At 37.4% G+C, this 25995-nt stretch overlaps 1 long non-coding RNA gene across 1 annotated transcript; it reads right to left on the reverse strand.

Annotated features, from left to right (window-relative positions):
* On the reverse strand, positions 1-24733 carry LOC129039414 (uncharacterized). The gene is made up of 3 exons (XR_010126763.1): positions 24637-24733; positions 18212-18348; positions 1-685 (listed from the first exon to the last, which is right to left on the reverse strand). It is a non-coding gene; the product is annotated as an uncharacterized LOC129039414 (long non-coding RNA).
* Positions 24734-25995: the final 1262 nt, after the last annotated feature.

The following is a 25995-nucleotide window of genomic DNA, read 5'->3' on the forward strand; positions in this document are numbered from 1 at the left end:
TTTGCTTTCAGAAGCATGGTTATATTTCAGGGTTTAAATGGAAGGGTGCTTTCCATGTGGGTGAGTCATTAATTATAACAATTATAACTTGTATATTTTTTAAACTACGTACAAAATAAAAAAGTTTTGGCTCTAAAACGGCTTAATCTCAGGCACTCATCATAGAGTAACTGTCTCTTCTCAGGAGGCGTTAAATGCCTATGAGCACCACAATCTAGTATGACTTCAGGCACTTAGACTCTTATCTCCACACCTCACTTTGTTTGCTTATTGAACTGCTAATGTTGACTAGCTATTGGGTATCCATCATACTCTCCCTGTTGATGGGGAGGTCTATGCATACTTGGTTAACCACTAACATGCAAGATGGTGTAGGAATTCAAAGAAAATGTAGTCTTCGCCCTTCATAAATTTGTAGTTTTGTAAGCTTCAATTTTTCAGCTTGAAAACTTGTAAAGTATAAGGAAAGGCAGAAAAAAACTTTGCCTAATGAGATAAACAGCCATTAAGAATTCACTTTCCGTCACTGTTGTGCGTTCCAGTGTCTACTGTCTAAAATGGTCCACAGTGTTGAGGAACACAGAAGCAATATTAGGCAGCTCTCCATGAATAGTTTTGAAACACTGTCTTCCTTATATTCCTCAAACATCTATTTCTCCATATGTCCCGACTTTCCTTTTTCCTCCTAGAAAATAAAAAAAAAAAAAATTTATTTCACCCTCCCAGTTAATTTTGCCATAATGCTTTCTTCTCAGAACCCCCTAAAGACTTCCAATGTCCTTCCAAATCAGATAAAAATTGGCCAGTAGCTGTTACAAGATTCTTTGTCAAATGACCACAATGCTCTCTTGTTCAAGCAGAAGTTGAGATTTCTGGTTCAATACATGATCCCAGAAGAACTACTCAGCCTCCATGAGGGACCAAGAGTAGGATTCTAGCACTCTCACGGTTCAACGGACAGGTTCTTGGACCTCTGAAGATTCACTGAAAAATCAACCCACAAAAAGTAGATTTATTGGAGAAAAGGTGTACAAATTTATTTAACATGTATACACAGAAGCCTTCAGAATGAAGAGCCAAAAATACAAGAAAAATTGTCAATTTTTATGCTTAGGTTAAACAAAGTATGAACAGTAGTGTAGAAATATAATTGGACAAAAAGTTATTATCAAATGTTAATTAGATCATTTTCTCTTGTGGGAAAACGTGTTTGTTTAGATTCTTCTTGATCTCTCTTGAGTGTACATTCCTTCCTTCCTGGAGGTGGAGCAGGACTCTCTCTGGAATGAATGTCTTATGACCTAAAGAAGATCGATAAAATAATTTCTTCATGGCCAGTTTTTACACAGAAAGTTGGAGGAAGGTTGAGTAATATTTTTAGGTTTTATGGCTGTCTTGGGGGGGAAAAAGGGATTCTGGTTTCTGTGACCTGCTTGGGGGACAATGGGGATGCTAGTTTCTATGGCTAGCCTTGGAGGAGAATGGGACTGAGACAGCGGGCAGAAGAAGGTCAGAAAAAAACTTTTGCTTCTGAGGCCTTCATTTTGGGGTATTGTTTTGTGGGCATTAATACCCTGTAGTACTAGGTCAGGAAGCTGATCTTATTTTATGAAATATGGACCAATTGACATCTTAACATCAAAGACCTCATAATCTTGCTTTTCTCATTCAGTCTTTTTTAATACAATTCAATACAGACAGCCTGGTTTCTTTACGTTGCCCTCAAAACTCCCACCTGAGTTCATTTACTTAATTTGTTTCTCTCACCTGGAATACCTTTCATCTTTCTCCTTCATTTTTTCAAAGCCTTTTTCCCAACCTCAAGTCCCTTGCATGTAACCCCCAGAGACTTTCTCTGCTCTGAATGCTCTGTGGTTGAATTGACAACTGCAGTCATAAAGCACAGAGTTATCTGTGTCTACAATGTGCCAAGAGCTAGGGCTTGAAAGAACGGCAGGACAATCCTTGCAAGGCTTCCCATGCTATCAGGGAGAATTAGATGGATATTTAAGAAGATAAATATCAATATATTCCATCAGCATATGCCACCCTGTCTCTATCCACAAAGCACTGTGATATGACAGAGTGTTCTGTGTCACTCATTTGACACTTAGTATTTGTAAAACTACATACATGACGTCTTCCAACAAACACTGAGGTGTTAGTTGAGATGTGGTGATATAAAAAAGCCTCTCTTCAATAATATACAAGCTTTGTGAGGTCACACCGCTGTGTGACCCTTCTCGTTCCAAGGTCAATACAACACACATGGCCCCATGTCATAATGAAGAGTGCAGACTCTGGAGGCAGAAGTCCTCGGTCTGAATACAGCTGAGCCACTTACTATGTGTGTGTTCTCGAGCAAATTTCTCTGTGCCTGAGTTTTCTTATCTGTAAAATGGGGCAATAAATTTACCTACCTCATAGAGGATTTGAGAAAATCGAATGAGATAATGTAAGTAAAGCACTTTGCACACTGTTTGGCATACGGCAAGTCAATAAGTGTTAGATATTTTTGTATTATCTCAACATATCTAATGCAAGTAACTGGCAGTCCAATGATACAGTTTCACTGCCTCTAAGGAGTTACGGGTGCAGGTGTAAGTAACACTTCCTGCATGATGGATCCTCTCTGAGTTAAATAAAATGAAATAGAAATTTCATGCCTAAAATCTCGTCTGAAATATAATATTTTTTAAAGCTTCATTCCCTGTTGCCCGAGGGACCTATAGCAGGATTTGGGTATAAGCCGTCCCCACCCTGACCAGTGGGCTAGAAACTTTCTACTGGGCACTCACCTTCAGTCTTGGCTCTGCTGGCATGAGCAAGGCAGGGTTAGGGACAGGACAAGCACACATCCTAGTTCACCTAAGACCCTTACAGGTTAGGCTTGTTGTCCCAGTGTTTTTATTAACAGCACTTCCACTTGTTCCTTAGACATGTCTTGGTTTGGACGATAAATTACTCAGCCACCCTAGTTACAGAGTCTGCTATTCTGTCCCCCATTAAAGAGCAGAGTGTAAAAGGGAAACATGGGCTGAGTTTAAACCCAGCTTTGATGCTGCTGCTCGTTAGCCACAGATCCCCAGGCAATTGCTGAATTTGGCTGATTGGTAAATATCAGTCCATTCAGGCTGCCCTAACAAAACACCATAGACCGAGTGGCTTACAAAAAACAGAAATTTATTTCTGATAGTTTTGGAGACTGAGAAGCCCAAAATCAAAATGCCAGCAGATTCAGGGATGGTGAGGGTCCACTTTCTGGTTTACAGATGGCATCTTCCATTCATGTCCTCACACGGTGGAAGAGGAAAGGCCTTCTGGAGCCTCTTCCAACAGGGCACTAATCCCATTCATGGGATGTCTGCCCTAATGACCTAATCACCTCCCAAAGGTCCCACTGCCTAATACCTTAACATTGGTGATTAGGTTTCAACATATGAATTTTGGGAAGACACAAAAATTCAGACCATAGCAGACCATTTTGCTCATTAGTAAAATGAAAATAATCGTACCTACCTACCTACCTCACATGGCTATGAAAATCACATGAATACACACGTAGATGTCCAAATATGTGAATTCTTTTGCCTTTCCTTTCTACCCTGCATGCATGAACAGAAAACAGTTCCAACCTTTTGAGGTTAGGCTGCATCTGCAGGGTGCCTGCTTTTGAGGTTAGGCTGCATCTGCAGGGTGCCTGCTTTTGAGGTTAGGCTGCATCTGCAGAGCGCCAGCATGGCCTGTGCACGGCATGTGTGTTTCCCAGGCAGTGGGGAGGGACAAGACCCTCCTGGGTCTGTGTCCCAGAGCGCTTAGGGGAAAGAGAGACCCTATGGCTACTGATTACAGGCTTTAGCTGTAATCATTCAATTACATCCTTTTATGTTCTATTTTACTGCATCTGAAAGAGGCAAGGATATCTGGATATCTAGATATCTAATAGCTACATTTACTGGGAGGTGAGCTACTAAAAATAGTCCCACAGTCTGTGGGCAGGTTTCCAGGAAATGCTGGACTTGTTAGAGCAGAACTGCAAAGAGTCTGTTAATCAAGCCCTTCATCTGAATCACTTGCCCATGCTGCTTGCCCAGGGCTGAAGGCTTAGCTCTTGCTCATAGCAAGTGAGATACTATAGCAGAATCTTAAAGGAATATAGGCAATTAAAGGGGAGTTGGCGGTTAATACTGAAACATGTATGGGGATTGTACAGGAGTGACTTTAAGCCAATTTAAAGTATCACACCACTAAAACTACCAGGACCAAATGTAATTCGTTATTTTAATTCCCCCTGGATAAGATTGTCTCTAGAATTCCAAGTCTTTAATGATGATAATGTGTTTTCATTTGTGGATCCTCTCATACCTCAAGCTGGAGAGGCAGAGGGCCCATGCCCTTTTTAAAAATCAAAAGTAAATATAATGAAGTCTTTTAACTTCACAGATGGATGCTACTGGCGATATTTCTGAATATTTAACATAGAAGATATTCCAGTTTTCTTGCAGTTCTTACAAAGGGCAGAGACAAAGCCTGATTAGAATGAATTTGCATTGTCAGAATTTTTGAGTCTGGCATTTTCCTTGAGTTTAAATGCTATATTAATAAATTCTGAATATAGTTTAATGCCACTACTTTTTCTAACTTGAAGTCAATTATAAAAAGGTCAAAAATTATTAATGTGTTTTAAGGAAGAATACTGTGGAAATGAAATACAACACACACATAGTAAGCACCTTTTTTTTTTTTAAAAAAAGTTACTACTTAGCATTAAAAAATAAATGATAAAAATACAAAATTGAATTACTAATTTATTTTGAACTTTAATAAAATAAAATACAATATCATTTGAAATTAAGGGTAACTAATCATCTGCTAGAAACAAAAAATTAAGGTTTTTTAAAAATTAATTGGACCATTAATTCAGGATGCACTTTTAGACATTTTGTAAAGAATTTCTCATGCTCTATCTTTGACAAAACAAATGGTGGATTTAGGTAAAGGGATACAAATGGCAGTAAATCCATAACAAATGTTTTGTCAGGAGGAAATAAACACCTTTACATGTAGTAGACAACACTATTTTGAAGTGGGAATTGATTCCACCTTATACTTCAGTTTTGTTTCAAATTGTTTATTTCTGTTAAGAGATAGGGGGGAGTTCCCGAAAAAAATCTTTCAATCGGCTGTTAATGAGTCACTTGTGGTCAGGTTCACAAACAAAAGCCTTTTTATTGACTGAGCTGGGTCAGATTTCCAGATTTTTTCCTACCCTTTTTCATACTATGAAGACAAAACAAGGCAGAGGAGGAGTGTTGTGGGGACGCCCGTCATCTCAAGTTTTTGAAATAGGGGCAGCCATCAAGAAAGTTACTTCAAGGATGGGATCTTTTTCTGGGTTTGCTGTGAACACTGAGACATTCTGGTTCAATCTTTGTATGTTCAGGGCACAACATTCTCTTTCTGCAAGTGATGTCATATTTGGGGGCACAGTTGTAAGTGATCAGGGCTAGGCCCGGGACTGTTCTGTCTTTGTTGTAGTTCTGCCCTCAGTAGCCATGTGGCATTAGCCATGTCTTTCAACCTTGATATCTGTCAAATGATTGGCGATCAGGCCTCTTCTCAGGTCCCTTCCTACTAATTACTAATTCTATCTATATTTCCTGTTGTTTATAATCAATATATAATATGTGTGTGTGTGTGTGTGTGTGTGTGTATGTGTGTATGTATAGTTTAGGTTAGATAACTACTCATATATTGGTAAAAATAAAGAACTATTTTGTTTATAATAATGCAGTTTCAAAATTCAAAACAAACTTTTTACTTGATTCTTGGTCTTGCGATAGTTTAAAAAATCACCTTTTCCCACCTTTTTTGAGGCTCCAGTCTTAATTTTAATCACAAAGAAAGTGGTAATTTGTTAGGCCAAATAACAGAAAATAATAAAAATAGTTAAAAAAAAATGTGAGGAGAAACAAAAGGCAGACCAGGGTCAAGAAAGTCATTTCTTTTCTTAAGCAACCTCATGATATGTGGTAAATTAGGAAGTGTGTTGATACACACTGTGTATTCGTGTATATGTAGAAGAGGAGGTGGTATGTTGCTAAAGGAGAGTCCAAGAGATGATTAAAGGTCAGATGTCAACAATTTGGCTGTGGTTTTTATGTGCCTTTTACATTTATTGCTCCCCCATAAAAGTAAAATGTGAGTAGTTAAATAAGTGTTGCTAAAACAGGATATTGAAGCTGTAATAATGGGAAAGCATTGCAAAGAACCCTTAGAGAAATTCAAGTCATTTCACTTATTAATTTCTTAAAATTGAGTTTTTTCCTTTCATGTTTTCAAGAAAAAATTCACTTACAAATAATAAGGACTTCTACGTTTAGAGCCTATACATATAGTGGCTTTAAAAAAAAAACTAGTTTGAAATAGAAAACTGTCCTCAGATCCTCTGGTATGCAAAAGCATTGCATTGGAAGGAAAATCTGCGGCTGAGCATGCTGTGATTTTAATTTTATGTTTTAAGTTATTGTAATAAAATACCAGACACTGATAGTCACACAGTTTTAAAAAATCAACCTAAGACCTTTGCTCACATCTGTCATACCTCCTCTCCTGGGGAAAGACAACGTGGCAGGGCCTTGCTTCAAGAGCCCAGAAAACTGGCTTCTTGTTCCCGGTCTACCACTTACTGAGCTGCTGCAAATTTGATTCTTTCTCAGTCTTCCTGGTTTCTAATTACCATGTCTGTAAAACAGGAATAAACAAACTTCACTAAAAACAGGGACCTGATCAAATGTCACTTGACTTCACTTCCAGCTTTAAGATCCAGTGAATGTGTCAACTCATGACTAAAAATGCACTGAAAAGGGGGGGAAAAAAAGAAAAGCAAACCACTCCTGGCATTCGCTGAAATAGTCAGCAGAGATTCCACTCTCTCACTCTCACTTTCCACCACACTCTGCTCCCTGGTTCTCCCCCATTCTCCCACTATCACTGCCTAGCTTACTGGTCCAGGGGCTTATCAGCTAACACCAATGGTCTGCTGGCTGTGTCCTCCTGCCCCTCAACTCCCTCTCCCACATAGCACTCGCTCTTCCTGAAAAGAGTTGAGATCATCATGTCCCTGTCTCAAATCTTATGTTAGAAAATTCAGATTTGGTCTGCCACTGAAAGCACTCCATAATCCAGCTACAATTTTCCTTTTTAGATCTACAGCTCTTCATTCCTTGACCCACAGAAATTCTTGGCTTCAAAAAAATGATATTATTAATTTGGCCCGGAATTAAAGTGATCATATCCTGTTGCAGAAATTTTTCCCAAACCATTCTCTCTGTCCCTCACATGCAATGAATTGGAGGGATTATCTTAGTTGGAGAGAACTTCTCCAACTTCTCCAACTAAGATCATCTCAGCTATGCTTCAATTTCAGATTCAAATCCTGCCACTGCTAAAAGGTTCTCTTTCTCCCTTTCCTCTGAACTTCATTAAGTAATCGTATCTTTATTATTCATCTGGATTTTTGCACTTACTCTTTTTGTTAATAGTTTTACTGCCCATAGACCCATGTTTCTTTCCCAAACTGGGCTATAAAGTCCTTGAAGGATGGACCCTAGGCTTGTCTTTCTCTGTCTCCTGCACAAGTCTGCTATAGGACTTCCTGAGTAATATAAAAACAATGACAAAAATGTGTCTATGTTATGCTTACAGTTAAAATCAAATTGTCCATTTCTGTGAGTATTCCTTATTCCTTGACTAGAACTGTCATCACATGAATTATATACTCACTTGGTAAAGTATGAAATGTATAGAAAACTAAACATGCTTGCATTATTTATTCTTCAATGTCAACAGCCTTTCAAGTTCTTATGTTTAGAAAGATCAATGGCAAATGATAAGCAAAATTATTAAAGTGTTTTTTCAATTTCTTTTAAAATATATCAAATAGAATTCTAATATATCCAATAGAATTCTAGCATTTATCACAATTACTTTCAGTACCAAAAATCGAACACCTTCCCCTTGTCTTATGTTCTCTTGGGACCCGTGTTCTTAAATTAAAAAAAAAAAAGATAATGATTGTATCATAGCCAAAATATGCTTCCTAGTGATTCAGAATTAAAATGTACTACTTGCAATTTTTATATCACTAACGTCTGGAAAAGCATAAGACAAAGCCTAAGTGGTTTTAAGAATGACATTATTCAGATATGATTATTGTTGGAAACGGTCACAATTTGAGCTAATTGAAAACTGTAAGGGCTAGTTTTTATATTACCTTAATTTTCCCCATAATAAAGTGAAAGGCCTATTTCAAAGAAGTCTAAAGGTCTCTTATATTATAGGAATTAGTTACATACCCAGATCATGCTTTGCTATAATTCACCTTGTTTTTACATTATGTTTTATGAACTTCAAGGGGAAAAAATAGAAAACTATAATGAGAAACTAGACAGGTTGAAAATGTAGGTGATTTTCCTGGCTTATTCTCCAGTGAATTCCCAGTTGTGTACCCAAGGCCTTTAAAACTATCTAATGGGGAACATTGTCTTAACTGAGGCTTCTTGCTAAAGGGACCACGGAGAGGGTTCCTCAGCCTCCCTTGGTGTCCCTAGCTGGAATTATCACTCTTTCTTTAAACCCAGCAGTGTTCATGCCTCTCAAAATCCCATCCTTAGAGATGGGCAATGAAGATTCCTGTGGAATTCTCCCTCCTGTATTAGTTTAAAAAGCACGTTTGCCAGATTTTCTTTAGGCTTCTTAATCATCATTGCTTTTACATTAAAATTTCTTAATGAACTTCCACTTCATTTGTCTTTTGACACCATCAAGTTCTGCTCCTTTGAGGCCTAAAGCTGTGCTTGGAAATTTTCCAGCAGGTGAATCTTGAGCCCACGCTGGCAGACAGCACCTGTGGAAAAGTCTTTCGAGCCAAGCGCCAAGAGGAACTTAGAAATTCCACATCTCAGCCCTGAAGGTATATACACCAGCATGGAGTGCTGGAAATGTCAGGGGCTCTCATGAAGAAAGACTGACTTCTATGTAGAGAGAGAATTCCTAAATACAGCTACCTAACATCATGCTAATTCTTCTCTTCTGATGTCACTGTCTGGAAATATTCTCAAGCCATCTTCTATGTTCCCTAAATCTCTTAAGGAGGAGGCAGGAAGTTCTTCAGACCAATTATATAAGTTTTGGTTTAAAAGCCTGATTTTCTAGGGAGTTGTTATGAACACAAAACAAGTATTTCATATTTAAGAGGCATTCGTTCTAGATAAGTTTTTGGAAACCATTTAATTTAGACCAACATCACTTTTAGACTTTGCCATGAAGAGTCCTATTGGTGTTTGTTTAGTGATTTCCATGCGTAAATGTGGCTCTTCTGTTGGTTATCTTCATCCTGTAATCTGCCTGGATGAGTCACTCTTAATAAGTGGCTCTCCAATGAGCTGGTCCACAGTTTTCACAGTGGTTTCACTGGCCCTAAAAATGACCCCACAGGAAAAGAAGACTGTGTATGAGCTACCTCCCCCGACTGAGGAATTCACAGAACCTGTTAGCTTAGTAAAGTCTTCAGAATTTCAGCAGTGCAGAAATGTGATTGGCTTTGTGTAACAGTGCTTCCAAACTTATTTGGCCATGAAACTGAAAATGTGGATTCTGGTTTCATCCAGAAAAACTGGTATTTCTCAGAACACACTTTAGTAAACACCGGGTTAAGCATCTTGCCTTACAAAAAAAAAAAAAAAAAAAAAGAAAAGACATGAATTTTTTTTTCAACACAAAATATAACAAATAAACAACTATTCCATTTTTATCCTACAATCTTTTTCCATTGTCTAACCACAGGTTTCTCACTACTGTTTCAGATAGTGTAATCTCAGGTACTCTAAGTACACACCGCTCATTTTAGTCCAGTTTTGAGGAATGTGTGTTTAAAATGTGACTTTAAAAATGTGTCTGGGGGCTGGGCGCGGTGGCTTATGCCTATAATCCCAGTACTTTAGGAGGCCGAGGCGAGCAGATCAAGAGGTCAGGAGATTGAGACCATCCTGGCTAACATGGTGAAACCCTGCCTCTACCAAAAATGCAGAACAATTAGCCGGGCGTGGTGACTGGCACCTGTAGTCCCAGGGAGGCGGAGCTTGCAGTGAGCCGAGATAGCACCACTGCACTCTAGCCTGGGTGACAGAGCAAGACTCCATCTCAAAAAAAAAAAAAAAAAAAAGGTATCTGGGGATTCCGTATGCTGTCTGGAACTGAGAAGGGTGGCAGACAACTTGGGCTTCCACACACACGCACATACTCTGTCCCATTTGAACTTTTTTGCTACATTGATAGTGGGGCAAAGGGACAGATAGCCTAAATAAGTTTCTTAAACATCAATGGAATTTCTAATGAGATGATTGAAACTACACTCTATTAAATATTTAAGGCCTAAAACATGATTAGAAAATAGGATCATCTGCACAAAAACTGTGAAGGTGGAATTTCTAATTAAAAACAAGACAATCAAAAGGAAGAACTCTAGGCTCAGTGCTACTTTCTTCATTAATGTGTTCTGGAATAATAATAACTTCTAGTTATATAAGGCATAGGACAGAAAGCACACAATGTTAATGATCTGAGTGCCTTAAAAACACTAAATGAGAGGTGGAAACTCTCCTCTGAAGGGACTGCAGAAGACAGAGGAGAAGAAGGAGCTGAGTGGTCCCAAGACCCATGATCTTGTAATTTCACCAATGTCAACCTATGGTCAGAAAATGATGAGTCGTTCCTCTGCAATGTAGCAATGACCCTAAAATCCCCTGGTCTACTTGAATTCTCAATAAACTTATGTCTTTTATAGCCAGTAATTTTTTCAACACTAAGGTTTTATTTTCAGAGGGTTAACTGTGGAGGAGTCAGAGGAAAACCACAGGATACACTTTTTTTTTTAAAATCATAGTTTACACGCTACCTTACCCCAAAACTGTATTGTCCCTCTAGTTGCCCACGAGCCTACTATGAACCCGGACTGAAGCATGGGTTCCCGAAATTAGGCCTTATTTATTTGCTTTGCAAGGAGAAATAATGGTGAAGTTTGGCCTGTGAATTCCATTTCCTTCTTCCCTCCTTGCACTTACTTACATTTTTCTAGATGGACATCCCTGACATCCAGACTGCTTTCTCAGGCTATCACAATCCAACCATTAGCCTAATTGCCATGACAGGATAGTGTCTGATACTCCACAGAGTGCAGCAACAGAAAGAAGTGCAGAGCAAAAGGGAGCAGAACCGAAATACAGAGAAAGGGCATCTGGGGTGTCTTGGGCAAGAAAGCCTAGAAACTGCTGATTTGATTTGGGTCAGGCCCATGGTATATAACAATGAGGGAATACATTTTAAATAATACAAACAAATCTCATACCTTAAAAAAAAGAGAAAGGCCATGAATGACATAGACTTTTCTTTGAGCCATATTTCATATGAACTTAAGAAATAGAAAGGATGGGGCCTCATGGAAAGGGATCCCACACGTAAGTGGGTGGAGAATTGTACCCTTCAGTGCTTATCACGAGTGCCTGAGGAAGCAGGAAATTGGCTTGCTTGGAACTGCAGAAAGTCAGATTCTTTCATAAACATGAGAGACAGGTCTGGGGTCTCAAGTCTGCAAGGTAGCAGTGTGGGTTAAAATACAAAGCAAAAGTCTAGATTTATACAGAGTAGTAAAATGTAATAATTGAAATGATCGATATTTATTTGGTGCTTTACATTTTAAAAATATCCGCCAGCTTCATTGCCTCATTTGATCCTCAGAACCCCACCATGAGGGAGGTTCTATGCTAAATTCATTCAAAATTGTCTAGTGGAATCTTTGCTTTAAATATCCTAAACCATTTCCATTAGATTCACTTGAATTCTAGCCCCAACTCAAGCATTATGAGACCCAATCTCTAGGAGCTAGTTTGAGTCTCATACCTGAAACTCCCATAGGAAACCTTGGTCAGACTCTATGTCCCAATTTTGCATTAATAAAATATTTTCTCATTTCACAGTTGAGAGTACTAGAGCCCAGAGACATCAGATTTTTTGCCCAAAATAACATGTCCTGAAATACAAACAGAGGTCTTTTGATTCTGGAACTATCTTTTGTCCCTTGCACCAGGCTTTCTCTTACGGCACACTTGCAGATTCTATTTGGCTACAGTGAAAGTTCCTGGTACAAGGCCTTACTCTCTGAAAGCAACCACAGAATATGTGCTGAATTAGTTAAAATGAAGGAAAGTTTTCAGCAGTTTCTCAGGCTCCTACTTGAGTCATCTGTAAGGTCAGAAATGAGGCATTCCTACACAGCCTGAGTCTATGGGCCTGAAATGGGGTTCAGCAGGCACTTAAAACACCACCGCGTGAGAATAGTAACAATTTCCATTAATTTTGACCCAACTGTTTCCCTGGCTTATGGTATCATGATGCAGACATGGTTAGGCTAACAATTAAAATACCCAAATTTGCCCTCCCCACACACATCCCAGTGAAGCCCCTGTAAAGTCTCCCCAGGACATTTCTGGGAGTCTGAGTAGCTGTCTTAGGTGTGTCTCTTCGATGGCTGTGAGCTCTAGGGCTTTCCTTCTTCACCAACACACCACTCTGCCACCAATGCTCATAGAGCCTTCAGTGCCACCTTAAACAGACCTTGACACACCAACACTACCAGCCACAGTGTACTAGGGCACGCTGTCCTCCCTGCAGAGGCAAAGAGATCATTCTGCTCCACACTGTGTCACACTGAGTTACTGCAGATCCCTTTACCCCTGCCTCTCATGATCTCACAGAGACCTTCCAGCTTTTCCTATCTCACCCCAATGCCTTAGTCCATGTATCCTAGAAAACACGGAGGTTAAGGAAACACATCACCACATGAAAACTCCAATGTGAAAATCTCTACCCTCCCGTTAAGCAAGCCTGGTGGCCCACCAACTTCTCAACCTCATTAGACAAGCCCAGATATGTCTCAGTGTCCTCCAGGCCCAGCCTGGACCCTCCCTCCTGGATCCTCAAACAGTTACAAATGCAATGGCTGAGGCTACAGTTCTCTCACTCCCTGGGCCACAGATTGCTAACTGGGGTATCCATTCCCTTGTTGCTCCACTTTAAGCCTGACTTTGATATTCATCTTACCCATAGTTCTCTGAAAATTTTGGAGCACTGTGCTATAGTCGTTCTCTGCCCCAGGTAGGAACTTCCTCCAGAGATGGACCTGCCCTTGATTAGAGGGCTCTAAACTGCTCCAGGCCCCACTCTCAACCAGGACTTCCAAAATTTGGAGTGCATTCAGGGAGATGTTGAAGGACCATTAAATATTTAAAGCACTGAGAATATTGGAGGAAAACAAAAGGCTCTGGGGTCACTGGCAGCATCCTGCAAGAGAATGAACATGAGTTTTATAATCAGAGAGACCTACATTTAAATCCCAGATTTATCTTAACAGTTGTGTGACCATGAGCATTTACTTTGCTTTTCTGAGTTCTAGTTTTCTCACATCTGAGATGAAAATTAAGTGTACTTTTTTGATTCCCCCAGTTGCCTAATATCTAATGAGAGATATTAGAAACAATGGGATTTTTTTCTGTGTGTGTAAAAGAAGCCCATTTATTCTTGCTCACAATTAAAGGAATGTTGACTTTAGAAGTTTGGAAAATAGGAGAACTAAAATTCTTGTTTTATATAAATAATAGAGAAAATGCTCTACCCTCCACCAAAACATAGGCCTATCACTATGTGGGAACCCCTGAACTGAAAGATTTCTCAGAGTCTTGAAATACAGAAATGTTAAGATTTGTCAAATCAACTGTCCTACATCAAATAGTTCCTCCCCTCCACCTTCTAGTAGCTTCAAGATGTGAATCTATGTGAAAATATATAATGATCTTGCATTTTAGGATAATGTTTAACAATTTTAAGATTAGCAAATAAATTCAATTTCAGATTAGCAAGCAAAGTCTTAAATTAAGCATAGGCTGAGTGCAGTGGCTCACACCTGTAATCCCAGCACTTTGGAAGACTGAGGCGGGTGGATCATGAGGTAAGGAGTTCAAGACCGGCCTGACCAACATAGTGAAACCCTGTCTCTACTAAAAATTAAAAAAAAATCAGCCGGGCGTGGTGTGAACTCCTGTAATCCCAACTACTGGGGAGGCAGAGGCAGGAGAATCACTAGAACCCGGGAAGTGGAGGTTGCAATGTACTGAGATCATGCCACTGCACTCCAGCCTGGGTAACAGAGCAAGACTCCATCTCAAAAAAATAAAATAAAATAAAAATAAAAATTAACAAGCATTCCTTTCTGTATTCTGAATTTAAGTCTATCTTATTTTTACCACTATAAGACAGAAGAAAAAAGACTATACATGTGTATGTATGTGTGTATGTATGTTATGCATGTGTGTGTGTATATATATACATACATGCATATATATATACACATACACAGATACATATGTAATACACATACGTATGTGTGTGTACATAGGTGTGTGTCCTGGTAGTCACAATTTATATTAAGATAGAAAGAAAATCCCATTATAGTTGATCAGTACTTTTCTTGAGGTTTCCTTTGAAGTAAATGGCTTTGTTGTACAAACTTACTTTTTGATTTATTTGCAAGGTACGCTTTGTATATGAAAGACCATAAAAAGAGAAGAAACTCTCATAAAGATGAAACAATATTCTTGCTATAGGAATAAAATTTTGCTTGAATTATTTTTATATTATTTTATAATTATATATAAAACAAAATATAAATTAAATATTTTGTATTTGCTTTAATTATTATATTATTATGAGTAAATAAATATAGCAAATTGTATTATAGGGAATGAATAATATTGGAAACTGGCAAATTGTCCTGAGTTGTGATAAGTTAATAAGATGCATATTGGTGGTCATCTTAAGATGCTGCCTGCTGTTAGAATAAATGAGTTAGACATCCCATAGGGACCTCCAGTACTTCTCCATCCTTTACCCTGGGAGGATCAGCTGAAGTGATGTGCCAGGAGAAACACACACTAGATGTGCTCCGAAGTCCCCTCTGTACACTAACCACTTTACTATTTGGGGGTCATAGAGCTCTTTAAGCTCGGATAAATATGCCAGGTATAAATAAATATGATTTAAGATATACATGGCATTGATTCTACTCCAAACTCATAAGTTTTATAATTTCTTTTCTCTTCATAAAGGAGAGGCTAACCAGTTTCAGACATAGGTTTTAAGGAAGAAGTGAGGTTTTCTTTTCTAAAAGTCTTCAACACTATTGTGGTTATGTTATAAATTTTAAACTGAAAATTGAAAGAATTCATAATCCATAAAATGCCCATGGCATTTCCAGGAACACTTTTAAATTGCTACAGTATAAGTTGAATATGTATTTATGCATTTCTCAGGGGACTGTTCTCCCTTGTTAACTAGACTGAGAAAAGGCAATAAAGTATTTAGCTGCCTAGTGAAGTCTTTCTGATAAAGAATCCAGCTATAACAGCTACTCGACCAACAAATATCTTATTCAGGGACAACTTTAAAAACTCTCAGCTCACAAATTATTGATAAAAATTTATCTACTAAAGAATTGGAAATGAATGAAAATGGAAACATCTCAAATTTGTCTAAATAATCAAAGACCAGGGTTCCATTGTCTTTTTCAGCAGAGAAGCTTTTATTAACCAACTCCCTTTGTTCAGCATTTAGTTTGCATTCTCTCAAGTCACAAGATTTCTCTTTTGGAAATTTTATTAGTTCAGACCAAAAGAGTCCGATAGTGCTGCTTGAAGATTTCATAACCATCTGAAAGAGCCCATGTAGCTTTGAAAGGCAGCTCTTAGAAGAGGGCTGGGCATCTTACTAAAGAGCTGTGAAGAAAGGCCTTCCAAAATAAATAATAAATAAATAAATAAATATTTAGTTCCAGTACATTCAGAAAACCATTTGTTCCAGCCTCACTACAACTCCAGTGGTTTTATATATTTTGGTAAATGTGAGTGAACACTTCCCTAATCACTTTTACTCACAGTCATCCCCCTGTGCTTCTGAAGTCATCAGTTCTGAAGTTATCCTTTATTTGACACTTTGCACACATTGTTACTATGTAATTTTTCTTATAAATTGTTTCTGTCAGGGCACAGTGGCTCACGCCTGTAATCCCAACACCTTGGGAGGCCAAGGCAGGCAGATCACTTGAGGTCAGGAGTTCAAGACCATCCTGGCCAACATGGTGAAACTCTGTCTCTACTAAAAATACAAATATCAGCCAGGTATGGTGGCACATGCCTGTAATCCCAACAACCTGAGAGGCTGAGGCAGGAGAATCGCTGGAATTCAGGAGGCGGAGGTTGCAGTGAGCCTCTGAGATCACACCACTGCACTCCCCCTGGCCGACAGGGTGAGACCCCATCTCAAAAAAAAAAAAAAACACCCATAAACATTGTTTCATTTTCCTTGTATATATATTGTATATATATCATGCCTTCCTAAATATCATTCAAGCTTTTCAAGATCAAAAGTAGAGTCTTCTTATATCCCAAGCACATAGACCTAAGCGTCCTCCAAAGGCTAGGGTTCCATATGTGTGGAACAGAGAAACTCAAGGTCATTTCTCAAGGGGATCCCATTTCAGAGTCCCTGAAACAACATTGGCCTACCAAGGTGCTCTCAGGTGAGCCCAAGAAAGAGAGCGCAGTAGACTCTGAATGTTGACCTTAAACTTCCTGTTTTGTTTTCTACTTCTAATGCATTACTTCTAATATCATTTCCCAGGCCACAGTACCTAGGAAAGTCAAATAAGAAAGTGGGCTCAGACTTCCCTGCATTGTCTTCTTGGCCACTTCCCACATGCTCTGGTGTCTGGTGGTGCATGGATTAGACAGGTATTTTATGTTTTTTTTTCTTCTCTCACTCCATTATCAATTTTCATATTAACAAGGTCATCATGTGCTTCTCACTAAAGGAAGAATTCAGGAATGGAACTGGAAATGCGCAAGTGAGTTCATTTCTTCAGTTATTAATGAATTGTGGAGTCCTCCTATGTATTAGTTAGAGTTCCAGGCATTAGGATTGCAATAAGGAACATAGCAAACAAGGTTCCTGCTCCCATGAATCTTCCGTTCTAGCAGGGGGTGGCTGACATGGCAGAAAACAAAAAATAAGCGAGCACAAAAAATGAACAAGAGATAGTGCTTAATAACCATACATGTTCCAAATAAAATAAAACAGAATGATGTAGTAAAAATAAGGAGTGTTGGTGTGTGTGTTAATTTAGGCAAAGAGGCCTGGTAAGACTTTGCTGAGAAATAAACATTTAGATGGATGTCAGACTGATGTGAAGGAGCCAGCCCCAGGGGTTCATGGAGCAGAGAATACGCTGCTGAAGAAAGGGAAAGTGTCTGACTGAGCTTTGGATACAAAGAACAGAGAGAAAGCCCATGTAGCTGTAACATGCTGAGTAATGGGCAGAGTGTATGGGATGAAGTCAAAGAAGACAAGCCAGGGGATGCAGGGCCCCATTCCCTTGGAAATAACTTGGGATTTTATCCTAAGTATGGTAGAAATCCAGTGGAGGGTACAGAACAGATGTGACATATATAGATTTAACTTTCTTTAAACTTTTTTAAAGATCAGTCTGGCTGCTATGTGGAAATGATCTGGGTTGAGACAGGGACCAGCGTGGAAACTGGGATATGCCATCCCAACAGTCAACCTGGCTTGAACTAAAGTGAACATCGAGATAAAGAAGAGTTGGTGATTTCAGAACACGTTTTGCAGGTGATGCTGGAGAATGGAAGACAGAGTAAATGGCAAAAATAATCAAGGATGGCTTTTGAGGTTTGCACTGAGAAACTGGTACTGAAATGGGAAAGAAACACACTTGGGAGAGGTAGAGGTAGAAAGCTGTGTGGCTGTGCCAAGTTTCAGGTGATTGTTACACTGCTGAGCAAAAATTTCAAGTCCAGAGAGTCAGTTCAGAGACTGATAAAATGATTTCAATGATCAGCATTTTCATCTTTGGGACAATAGTCATGGAGGGGGCAGAAATAAACCATGTTCCCTTCTTTGAGGAGCCAACAGAACGTTGGAGAGACAGACATGACCATAGCTAAATGATATAGTTAACATTTTCTGGCAATTGCTCTAATAGACCCCAAGGAAAGCACTTTGGGAATATTAAAAGGAAGTTACTTACTTTGATTCATGTTGCCTTTAATATCCCACTGCTAAGTTGTTCTGCTCTGCTCATCCTTAAAATATCTCCACCTTCAACTTTGGTTCTTTTGGGCCAGAGTCTGTAACTCTTCCAGGCTCATCATTTTGAAAAGGCCACTGGAAGAAATTGAAATTATTTTTCCATGACTAATTCTTCAAGGTCATCAACATTTAATGGAGTCAAAACTGTCTGTGACAGGGCTGTTGGATCGAGCTTCTTCCATGGACCTCCAGATTTTATGTTTTAGAGGCTTTCAAATACTTTCGTAGGTCAAATACTAAAGCACAGCCTTAAATAAATTGTAGCAGCTTTTAACACAACTTTAATACTATTCTGTTTAAAGTATAAGTGTCTAGGACCATATAATCTGTGGTGCTAAAATTCTTAAAGCACCCTACAGCTCCTGATGTAACATTTTTGTACACAATTTCTTTACTCAATGAATGCTTTACAAGTATTCAAAAAAGTGAGAGGTGGTGAAACAAATTACAAAAAATAAAGTTTATCTTAATGCAAAACAATTTTTAATTCCTCGTGCTTTTTTTAACATAAGGTTTAACTGTGTCTTAATATATGTAATGATAACCATTACAGACTCTGAAGTCAAGAGTCTAGAAACTCACTGGTAAAAATTTTCATCATGGGCCGGGTGCGGTTGGCTCACACCTGTAATCCCAGGACTTCGGGAGGCTGAGGCAGGCAGATCACAAAGTCAGGAGATGGAGACCATCCTGGCCAACCTGGTAAAACCCCATCTCTATTAAAAATACAAAAATTAGCTGGGAGTGGTGGTGCATGCCTGTAATCCCAGCTACTCAGAAGCCTGAGGCGGGAGAATCGCTTGAACCCAGGAGTCAGAGGTTGCAGTGAGCTGAGATGGTGCTACTGCACTCCAGCCTGGTGACAGAGCGAGATTCTGTCTCAAAAAAAAACAAAAAACAAAAAAAAACAAACGTACGTCATGAATAGGCAGGCTTTAGAAAGAGTTGCAACAGGATACTGAGCAAATACACACACATACGCAAAACACACCCATACAATGTAAACACATACCAAACTGTGGATGGTACTTACTTATAAATAATAAGTCTAAAAGAACATGTCTTATTGATAGATAAATAACTATAGATTCCAATCAAAAATAATTTTTCAAGGAGCTGTGTTTTTTTTTTTTTTTTCAGTAGAAAACTGAGTTTTGCTAAGGCTCAGTGCCATTTCCAAACTCCCTGCCAGCCTCAGGGTCTTGTGTTCTGCCTCATCTCAGGGGTCTTCCTTTATTAGAGCATCCTACGATGTCAGGCCTAGAAAGAACCTCAGAGATTATCCAAGTTGGCCACCACGTCCACCCATACGCATGTGCTTACTCCATCCACACTCTTCATTCTCCTAGGAGCTTTGCTGTGGTTCATTGGGTGAATTTGGCTCCAGGATGTGCTTCCTCCGGGGACTGCCCTCAGTGAAGCCAAGGGAAATCCAGTCCAGAGGAAGCCATACTCTGCCCCAGACCCATCCTGTGAAAGAATGTGGCCCTGCCATTGGGGAGCTGGGGGATGACACGAAGTTCTGAAGGGCAAATATGGCCAACTCCTTTTCTCAGCCTCTACCAAAACAAGCCTCCACTCTTCATTTATTTCTCAGAATCTGGAAGTCAGCTCAAGAAACAGAGGCATCTGCTCCCATTTAAAAACAAGTTAGAGTATTAGATTCAGCTTTTATTTTTTTTAAGAGCTTTAAATTTGGAGAAAAGCCTTTGTTTAATCACATCAAGTCTGTGTCACAGGCTGAAAAATGCCAGGAAATTCCAAGCTAGAGGCAGATACTTCATCTATAACTCATGCCACAGGGCTTTTTTTTTTTTTTTTTTTATTCTTTCATATGCTTGCAAAGGCTGAAGCATCAGAAAAACTGATTTTTTTTTTTGGTCTTGTCAGTTCATGTCATAACCTTGGCATTACTCTCTGTCTTTTTTTAATTTAATAAGAATATGAGATTATACTGATCCTGTTCTCCTATTTCTTGTTAGTGCTGAACAAGCACTTCTGGCGCTCACAACTCAAATTCCTGCCATGTTGCTCTGTGCCTTAGTATGTTTGGCTATGAAGTAAAACGTCTTGACCTATCATTTACCTTTAAGGCCTGAGAAAGAAATTATTTTAGCATTCCTGCTCTTAGCTCATATATATAAATCTGTGATCAATGGCACATCTGCAGCTCTGAAGTTAGCACAAAACTATGAAGAACAAAAAGATCAGCGGAGATGGAGAGGGATAAGGTAGGGGTGGGTGGAGGGGGCAGTAAAAATCAACAAAACCCACCAGCAGAAGAATATTAAATCTCCTGCTTTATGCCCAACCATGGGTTTTGGATTTTATAAATGGGATGAAGAATGTATGTAACTCCAAAAATATATAAGTCTTTCTCCTTTAAATGTGGAAAGTGTTCATTTTTCAATCTAAGTGCCCTGAATTTCTGTATTGCTTTCAGAGTTGTGTGGTACATAATAAAAATATGGAGCCTGCCCCAGACATAGCACAGCTCACATTTTCAGGGATTTGAAAGCTTGATCACTCCAACTGTCTGTGAATAAAAGGGAAAAAATGAAGCATTAACACCGGGCATAGCCTTTCCTGATTATGATCGTCAGTCATTATAACAGAAGAACAAAGCATGCCAGAGAACAGTGTCAGGAAGATGGCTTTAGTGAAATAAAGAATGCTCTGTAACAAATTAAATGTTAAGATCAGTTTCCAATCAATTAGTAAGTACTTATGAAGGGTTAACCAACTAACTACATGTTTCATTTAGTCTAAATAGAAACCGTAAGATCTGCTTTCAATGAGCTTTCAACCTAGTTTCAGTATGACAGTATAGAATATAGAATATAGGGTACAGGATTGTGCATACGTAGCCACCAGGACTTGGAATCCATGTATAGGAACCGTTCACGAAAACACCACAACCACTCCTGCAGTAGTACATCTGTGACTTCCATGGTACAGGCTTGGTTTTAAATTTCACTTTAACTCACTCTTTCAACTATATTTACTATGTGCCCTGCTGCATGTTAGTTTCTGTGGTGCACACAAGTGATGCATCAGTAGAAGCGAAATAGATACAATCCATCCTCTCGCTGAGCTTTACAGGATAGCACATGACACATATATGATCAATCACACAAGTTTACAATCCCAAATTGTTATACAAATATGAGGTGATGAAGACAGTACTGTCTAATGAGGACCCAATTTAGACTGGAGGCTCAGGCAAGGGATCTGTAAGACGGAAGCCAGGGAAAATATCATCAGGTCTGCTGGATAGTCACAGGGCACAGGAGTGATCAGAGGCAAAGAACATGACTTACAGGCCAAAGAAAAAAAAGAAGGTGCAACACTTTGGACTGAAATGATCTTGACCATGTATCAACCTGCCTGAGGCCCAATCTTCTCATTAGTGGAGGTGAATATATCAATACCTCCCATAGATTTATATTAGAAAATAAATAACAACTAATATCTTTACTGATACAGCAGAATATCCCGGGAAAAATTACCGAAATTATACCAAAGCCATCCAATGCCTACTGAGGAGCACCACAGATGTAATAGGGGAAAATATATAAAATATTTAATAAGGAAGAAACAATCCTAAAGAGTAAAGAAAAGATGTGATGTCTGCAGTGGGAGATAATTAATGGTGGGGCCAATAGGGGTCAGCACATTTTTTTTTTTTTTTTTAGGTTCAATAAAGTGCTGGATTTATGAGGCAGTGGATTCAAAAGTTCACATAACTAAATACACAAACTGGCTTGTTTGTTTTGAATCGTTCAGTGTCTGAGAGTAAATTATTCATGCAAGCATTAATAAATTAAAATTTTTCAATTTGGCAGTTGAGAAAATTTACTTAAGGAAATAAAAGAGATATCTACCAAGTTTGGACTGGCTTATGCATTTTTTTAAAGCTGGCTCAAATCTTGAAGAGTAAAAGAAAGTTCAAGTTATTTATTAATGTTAGTTTTTTACTCTACTGATTTAGTGTACATGTAAAAACAAATCCTGAGATTGGTTGGAACTAAAGTATGAAGACAGCAAGAATTTACCTGCATTTTATCTAACCCAGTTATAACACTGGCTATGACAGGCGAGAGAATCTGCTATAAGAAGAAAACCGATGCAATTTTCCTTTATCATGGAATAACTTTTAATGACACCCCCATCCCTTTGAAAATGTCACTTCTGTATCTTTTTTCCCTGGCTTAAATGTACTTTTAAAGAATTCACTACTGAAATATGTTTTGATGACTTCAAACTTCTGAAAACAATTATAGTTTTGGCATGTTTTATCTAGAGACAATAGAAAAATGTCATTCTATCAATCACTTCACACAAATACAAAAAAATCCCTCTGATAAATGATATGTAGTTTCGAGAAAATCCCCTGATAGGTGATATGTAGTCAAAAGTCCATTAGAGTTCAAATTTTTCTTAGGAAAAAAAAAAGACTATTAATTTGACTTCCCCACCAAAAAAATATAATGGCTCTTAACTACACATTCATTTTGTTTCCTCTCTGCAGTACTTAATCACTTCTAAAAAAATGTCTTCTAAACTTATTTTTTTCTACTTTCTTTCATGACATTAATAGAAAGTAAAGGAACCCAGCATGATTTCTCTGTTTGCTTATAAATTGTAGTTTATACGGATGCCCTGCGATTTTTACAACTGTATCACAGATAATATTTCCCGGAATTAGTCACTACCTGTTCTTTTCAGCACTGTCAGGCTTTCTTTTAATGAACATGAACAAATATGTTTGTCTTCTATTGTATCTTCTAAGATTGAGGGAGAAAAAAGCCCCATAAAACTGAAATTCCAGAACTGCCATATCTTTTTAAATCTGAGTATCATCATTAGAGCTGTATTCGCCCTTGCACTATCTATAGCTTAACAGAAAACCACATTTTTTTCTCTTTAATTGGAGAGTTTATATAAAATATTTTCCAGACTCTGGCACGTAATGTTCACATAAAACAATAGTTCCCTTCACTTCATCCTTTTCAAATATCTTGCTGCATCTCTGATGCGTTATTGGTAGACAACTGATTTAAACTGTAGTTTAATAAAATTACACATGATTTCCTGGTTAACCATATATTATATATATTATATATATATTATAAATATAATATAAATATCTATTATATATAATATTTAAATATATTATATATATTAATATATTATATATTATATATAATATATAAATACATATTTTATATATATTTAAATATATATTATATATAATATATAAATATATATTTTATATATATTTAAATATATATTATACATAATATATAAATATATATTATGTATAATATTTAAGTATATATTATACATAATATTTAAGTATATATTATACATAATATTTAAGTATATATTATACATAATATTTAAGTATATATTATGTATAATATATACGTATATATTATGTATAATATATAATTATATTATACATAATTATATATTTTATGTATATATTATACATAATTTATATATTATATATTATATAATATATAATATATATTATATATAAATATATTATATATTATATATAAAATATAATATATATTATATATAAATATATTATATATTATATATAAAATATAATATATATTATATATAAATATATTATATATTATATATAATATATAATATATAAATATATATAATATATAATATATATAATATATTATATATTATATATTATATATAATATATATAAAATATATATTTCCTTGAGTTTAACCTGTGGATTTGAACCAGTCCTTTATTTTGGTTCTCACTCATTCAAAACGTCAAAGTCTTGTTTTCTCAATTTGCCTTTTGCCCTCCTCCTGTCATCCTAAGTTCCCTTCCAACATTCCTTTGTTTCGGTAGCTGCTATCAAAAGGTGTATGCTGGATAAGATTTCAAATCCTGTCACGTGTTCTCATCAGTCAATAAAGGCCTGCTCTCCAGTGTAAACTGCCTACTCTGTGCCAAGCACTCTCTTAGATTCTGGTGGATATAAAGATATGTATCACATATGGACTTTATACTCAGAACCTAAAGTCTGTTTGGACACAAAGCAATTGACAAAGAAGTTAGTCCTAAAGTTGCACTAACTGATGTGAAGGGAATTGAGGGAAAAATGGGATAATTGAGTGCAAAGTAGACAGGAACCATATATAGTTCATTCAGAAATAACAAAATTGAGGAAGTGCAAAAGTAAGACAGTTTTTCCTTTCAAAGGAGTTCATGATATTGAGGGAGAGACAAATATTAACAAATGTACACATATACACAAAGAGGTAAATAAAGGAGGGAGGGAAGAATGATGTTGGGTGCCGATGGAAAATGGAAGTGGCGTACCTCAAGGATCCAAATGGAAACTCTGGTGTTATACTTGAAGTCACTGCTTTTCAATCCCGTTTCTTAGGGTGTGGGCATTGAAAAATCTTAACATTCTTATTTTCTTGCATTTCCATCATTTTACTGGTCAATCATCTCCCTTCTAACCTTCACAACATTCAATACTGTCTTCTATCCAGGGTAGTAACATTGGGTCCTGCAGGGTTTCTGAAAGTGAGATTCATGGACCATATGCCTGTAAATAACCTTAGTCATCTGTTGAAAATATGGCTTTCTGCTACCATAATTTAAACACATGAATCATCCATTAGATGTTTCTGATGAACATCAGGTTTACTAAGAGGAATATGGGACTGGAAATCACAAAGCCCTCATTTACCTCGTATCTAAAATTAATAGTTGGATTAAATAATCATACTTAGTTCATGATTTTAAGTGAAACATTTCTATTATTCTGTGTATTTCTTTGGGATACTTAGGACTATTTCTCTTGATTTTTTTCTACAGTGCCTAATTCTATAAAGCTTTTATCCCCCTTAATTTAAGATTCATCTTAACTTAGGAATATTTAAAAAGCAGAATGTTTTACTTTGCCCACATGGGCAACCATACATGAAACTGATTTAAGGAATAATAAGAGTACTGGACTCTGAAGGAAACATTACTCTTAAGAAGTTAATTTGGTTTAAACCCAGAATCATGAATTTTTAAATGTGGAACAGGAGTTTATTCTTATGCTTTATTTATTACTAACTCAACCCTCTAGGACTTGTACTTTGTTTGCCCTTTATCTAAAATATGGATGCTAAGCACATAATTAATAAATAAGAGATGTCCTTAAAACAAGTATCTTTAAATGCCTAATGAGAATTAGCACTAATCTTGTTCGGCTACAAGCCTGAACATTCTACCACACAGGATACCCAATTTAAACAATTAAAGGTTTCCAGAATGAGTGTTTATTAATTGAGCCATAGCATTACAGTGGAGTCTCTTTTCACTTCCTCTTGTCAAATCTATTGAGGATGCAATGCAGAGCTATTTGGTAGGTGGCCACACTGAAAAGCAGCAGGATGTATTTGGCAGATCTATATTATATGTTGCCAGACTTTTGCCATTTGGCTTGCTAGAATGTTTCTTTCTTCTTCCTTTCCCTTTCTTGTCCCTTACGTGAAAATGTTTTTGTTCTCAGCAGAATTATAATTCATAACTATAATAAGCATCAAGTTAACTATCAATAATTAAATGGAAATATAACTTCCCAAAACATTTTGCAAAACCTATGGAATTATCTCAGAAGAATTTTCTCAAGATTACATAGTGTCATTTCTAATGGGAAGGTAACTGATTGGTATCGAT

Source organism: Pongo pygmaeus, chromosome 5, assembly GCF_028885625.2.
Source record: "Pongo pygmaeus isolate AG05252 chromosome 5, NHGRI_mPonPyg2-v2.0_pri, whole genome shotgun sequence".
Classification (NCBI taxonomy): Eukaryota; Metazoa; Chordata; class Mammalia; order Primates; family Hominidae; genus Pongo; species Pongo pygmaeus.